Genomic DNA, 6,000 nt, shown 5'->3' with positions numbered 1-6,000 from the left:
TTCATGTATGTATACGTGCGATGTGTAAAATATCAATATACAACCAAGGTTGGCAGTACTGCACAGTTTGTAAGCTCTGTGAATAGGAGCTGGTGGTTGGCGGGTGTAGAGACAATCGGCAGTTGGTGTTGAGATGTTTGGTAATACGCACGCTTTGAGAAGGTCAAGAATAGAGGGAACAAAATGATGTATTGGAAAAGCTGTTGCATTGAAAATTATTGAATGTCATCATGATCAGCATTTATAAACTAAAAGTTGGAATTTTAACGATGTGTCAGTTCTTACACAGCAAAATACATACCCTGGACCTCAAATTGATTTAACAAACAGCGGATGGCGAGATTCATCACTGGACAATGAGCGTGCAACAACGACCAATAAAGGTAAGAAAGTTATATTACTCTAAATTCAAATTATGATGTTATCTATCTTTCTCCATGTCTTCAACCCTGTATGTACTCTGTTGTTAGAGTGAACACCGTGACGGGGACTAGTGGTCAACTAGGCACACCAGGAAGACCACACAGGTTTAAAATGATTATTTGTAATTTAATATACTACTACTGATAATAATTAATATTTGTCCCCCAGAGAAAGAGGTGCATTACTGCACGGAGGCTTTCCGGCAGCCGTTCTTCCCGCGAATCATATGCGACTGGAACAGGAAAGGGAGGTAATGACAGTGGCATGTAAAATGCCCTCCGCCACACACTGTTGGGTGGCTTGCAGAGTATAAATGTAGATGTAGAGTAACAAGCTAAACTAATTAGCTGTTCTTTATCCCTTGTGTTGAGAAATGCCTACTCAAAACTCTTTTCAACTTCATTGAAAGCACTTGATTGTCAGTATCCCAGATTATTGAGAAAATAGAAGATGTATGTTTAAACTATCACTATATATCCCATCTCCCTAAATTATTTTTACTGTAAATATCTTCTCTTGGTGTTTGAAAATAATACATTTCTTTCCTTTATTTGCAGTAAAATGTTGATGTTACTTAGCTTTTGAAATACATGTGTTAGATGGGCAATAAAGAGTCAAATTCCTTTATTTTTTCTGGCAGAGGGTGGCAGTATGTCCAATCTCAGAAAGGTAATGTTAAATAATCTCTCTAATACCTTGCCTTCTGTTGCTTATACCAGTGTGAAATAACAAATGAATGGGTCTGGCTCCCATTTCTGCACACAGGATGTACAATTTCTAGATCTGAGTATTTGACTATGTTAACATTTTCTAATACAATCCATAACACTTCACAATGAGATTAATTTCAATGAGAAGTGTTCCTGCTAAATCTTACAGTGAATCTGTAGGTGTTCTGGAGTAACAGCTTTGGCTTATTGTTATAACCCATCATGGACTCACACACTGCATAACACATATCATTAGATACTCCAAGATATTCCACTGTAAATATTAATGATAGTAAGAAAACTTGCGGCAGTTGTTATTTCTGCAACAAGTTCCCAGAATAGAAAACCCACCTTGCATTTTGTTCTCATCAGCAAAATGAATATTAGCTCTCAGTTACTTCATCTACTTGAAGAGCAAAACAATTGTTTCCCAACATCTTGATTAACTGTTGACACAGATGTTATGAGATAAGAAAAACAGCCTTCATATTCCTTCTTGCTTTTTCCATGTGCGGTCTCTTTCCAAACTTGACATTTTCATTACCATCACTGAGTAGGTACTATTTAATGAAATTGCCCATAGGAAACTCAGCATTGAAATATAAATAAATACCACCACATACAAAATTCATAACTGAACTGAATATTTAAAAGAATGCAAGAACCTCTTGACGTTTTGAAAGGTGAAGAGGTTGGCTATGCAGAAGGAGAGGGATTGGCTGCAGAGAGCAGTTACTCTGACAAAGAAGCTCTGAGTTATTAAGACAAGAGGACTTTGTGAGAATGCCAAAACATGGACAAAAAACTGGCTGTCAGAACAGATGGCCAAAGATGGAGTGAAATGTGGCTATCCATGTGTTGCACCACGATGTTTAAGGCAGAATTTTACATTTTCCAATGCAGCCAGATATTAGATTTTAAAGATAATTTTTCAATGAGTTTGATGAAAATAAAGGGTACTTTCAAGAGGAATTAATTCAGGAGATTTGAGTGTCAGAAGACAGGTGAATAGAGCAAACTGTAAAGTTCACTGATTTCAAATGCAGTCAGTTACAAAGATCAGTACACTAAATTATAGTACCTGAAAAAAAAAAAAAAAAAAAAAAAAAAAAAAAAAGCACCCCGTCTTCAGGCCACAAGTGGCCCATCGGGACCATCCGACCACCGTGTCATCCTCAGTTGGGGATGCGGATAGGAGGGGCGTGTGGTCAGCACACCGCTCTCCATAGTACCTGAGAAGCACTATCAAATTACACACAAAAGTACTTGAATTATCACTCATTCCTCCAGCCACTTATCATCATTTGCACTTTACAAGTGGATGTTGTGATTCTGTAGGATGCACAGAAGACTGGCTGCCAGAACAGATGACCAAAGATGGAATGAAATGTGGCCATACATGTGTTGCACCATGATATTTAAGGCAGAATTCTACATTTTCCAATGCAGCCATACATCATATGTTAAAGATAATTTTTCAATGAATTTGATGAAAATAAAGGGTACTTTCAAGAGTAATTAATTGAGGAGATTTGAGTGTCAGAAGACAGACAAATAGAGAAAAATGTAAAGTTCACTGTTATTGAATGCAGTCAGTTACAAAGATCAGTACATTAAATGATAGTACCTTAGAAGCACTATCAAATTATGCATAAAAATACTCTGATTATCACTCATTCCTCCAGTCTCTTATCATCATTTGCACTTTAAAAGTGGGGGGTTGTGATGTTGGAGGATGCACAGAAGTGCTCCATTTTGTACATATAACACGGAATCATGATGGTGAATGCCCTTTTCTTTAAAACATCCCCTGTGGGACCTCATTCTCCTGTTTAACGCATTCAGGTGGAGATTCCTGACTCAGTATATAAAAAAATCTTTTTGAAAGAAAGGACAAAATGAAGATGAGAAGAATTCCACAGCAACACCACTTGTGGAGCTGACACAGAATTTTATACCTGTAGGTAGTATTGTAAACTTCTTGTAGATGAAAAAAATTAACCTAAAAAGGCATTGCTTCAACAGAAAAGGATATTGACTTTCCAGTAGTCATGTTACTAAGTGCAGAGTGATGCTTTCTGAACTCACACTGGAAACGACTTAGCAGTAATAGTTTTCAGACCCCACACTAGATACCAGGTGACCATGCACTATGGGATCTTTCCTATACAGCTCACTGATAACCTTTGTGCTGAGTGTCCATAAGCTCCTTCATTCCTATAGAGCAAGTGAGATCAACAGTACAATATTTACCAGCCAAATAGGGTCCTCTCCTAATTTTTTAATTGAAAATGGCTTCCTTACAGTAGTCTGAAAATATTACTTTCAGCTAAATTCTGTTTCAAATCTGACAGAATATTTCCTGTGACCACTGATTCAGCTGTTTTAGTGTGCTGTACATGTTCACAAGATTGGCTGATGTAACTCCTCCAAGGACATGATCAGGTGGGTGGCACCACCTGCAGGAACTTTGTCTCCATACATTCCAGTAAGCTATCTCAGTCCCTTTCATGCTGGGACACAAGAATATAACAATTCTTTCACTGGAAGTGAAAGTCATTTATTCAAAGATATGTACACTTTATTTACTGAAACTCAAGGTGCTAGTATGATGAAACATTCACAAAAATTATCTGAGCCTGAGTTAAGTTTAGTGTGCAGCTGAATGGAGTGTAGGAAGGACATCATCAAGAACTGAAGATAAAGTGCTGTTGGGATTTCAAGTAACTGTCACTGAGTCTGATTTGAAATGGAAAGTAATTGCAAATGGAACCTCTCCATAAATGGGCTCTTCCCAGTAGACCAACTTTAAAATGTTCCAATGTCCTTTTCTTTCTGTCCTTAATGAAATAGAAATTTGCAGTCATTGAAAAATTGAATGTGTTTAAAACCAAATTTACTGCTGGTTTCCTAAAAAGGATAACATCAAAAATATGTAACAATATGTTTCTTGGAAAAATCTGTAAGCAGAGTGATGAAATGTATAATATCATGTAAATTAAAGGTGGGAGGAGGAGAAATGAAAGAAAGGAACTATTGATGTCAGCTACATTGGGACTTTATGCAGAATTAGTGATGATGAGCAAAATTGTGTGCCAGACCAGGATCCGGACCCATGATCTCTTGCTTATTAGGCACTTGCATAAACCACAGCACCACCCAGCTACAGTGTTTATCACTGTTGCATGGACTATATCTGCACGTTCCCATCTGAACCACGTTCCCACCCAGCACCATCAATCTGCAGTCCCTGTCCATGTCCTCCATGCTCACTGCTTTGAGATTTCTGCAAGAGATTGAATGTAAGAGTGCATCCACACTAAAAGTGGTGGATTCATTGCCCAGTGAGGTGAATCAATTACATGAGTACATGATGTCCGAAAGGACAGACACCACGCATTTGTATCATAGAAATGTATAATTGTATAATCATTGTTTGGTATTGAAATAAATATTACAGAAATCATATGGCTCTGCAAAGTACTTATGCCCCAAATTCAGAAAGATAATTTTCTCATGGCAAAAGGAATAATAAAATAATATACTGGCCATTGAGAGTGTAGAGCCCTTGACTCTATGACAACTTTATATAATGGCAGCGATTTACCTCTAAAAATGTTGACTTTCTTAAGACGTAAATAGAATACCTTAAGTAATAATTATAATGAAAGATGTGAAGAAATACGCATTAAAAAGAAAAGTTGATGTACACTGCTTTGTTACACCTTTTAGTAATTTAATTCAAAGTACTACAGCCAATCGATATAGCATCTAGTGCCCTACAAGCAGCATATGGATTTGCAGTTGACCGTCACTTAAGAACCTTGTTATTGCCAATAACTATAATCAAAAGATCGTTCAACAAACTGTTCAGTAATGCTTTCATCATCCTTGAAAGAAGACAGCATTGAATGTAAGATCGATAAACTAATAATGGTTTTTACGAAATGCCTCAACAATTTTTGAGCACAAGTAGCTGCCAGTAGTGAAACAGACATAGAGTTACACTCTTCTGCACAATAACTGATACCACTAATCTAGAATTAAATATGCAATTTCATGACATGAAGTAAGTTTTACTTGAATAGAAGCATACCACCTCTCTTTATACCCACTGCTACTGCTAATGTATTTGATATTTCCTGATGATGTTCATCTTGTTTGCAGCACTACTGATCTCAATGAAAACTTTTATTGCCACTACATATATCCAAACTGCTGACTGACTCAAATTAGCAGAGGTGTTACTAGCAGTGAGTTATTCTGACATATGCATGGGTGACATGACGTATCTAACATTTATTTTGAGTGTTTGAAACGCGTAAAATTTCTTTTTTCCAAGCTGGAAGAAATAAACTACTTACATTCTACAATGAGCCAGAGTTTTTTTTATCCATTTTACCAATACTGACAATAGAAAATGACATTTGTTTGAATGGGCACCACCTGCAGCAGCCTTTACATACATTACTTGCTTTGTCTTAAACATACTGCAGTTTAAGGGACAATTACATCAGACTCTTTACACTTTCACTGACAAGGCATCATTAGTGTTAGTTGGTATTGTGGCACACAATACAAATGAACACTGGACATTTAACTTGTTTATTAAACCAAACACAAGAGAGCACAGAATACGATAACAGGAAAACACCAGCCTAAGGCAATACCCAGTCTGTAGCACAGTTCTTGTCCAGCATAGCACTACACATCTGTAATGTAACTGAAAGTCCAAATAGCATAGCATATCCAAATCTCAAGTGCAACATGAAATCATGACACTGAACAACATGATGAAGAACGAGCCTAGGAAGCTTGTGTTGGCATAAATATAGGCCAGCAGTGGTCATTGGCATTGTATGTGCTG

The sequence above is a fragment of the Schistocerca nitens genome, chromosome 3, assembly GCF_023898315.1.
Source record: "Schistocerca nitens isolate TAMUIC-IGC-003100 chromosome 3, iqSchNite1.1, whole genome shotgun sequence".
Taxonomy (NCBI): Eukaryota; Metazoa; Arthropoda; class Insecta; order Orthoptera; family Acrididae; genus Schistocerca; species Schistocerca nitens.
Note: the sequence above shows the minus strand (reverse complement) of the source record.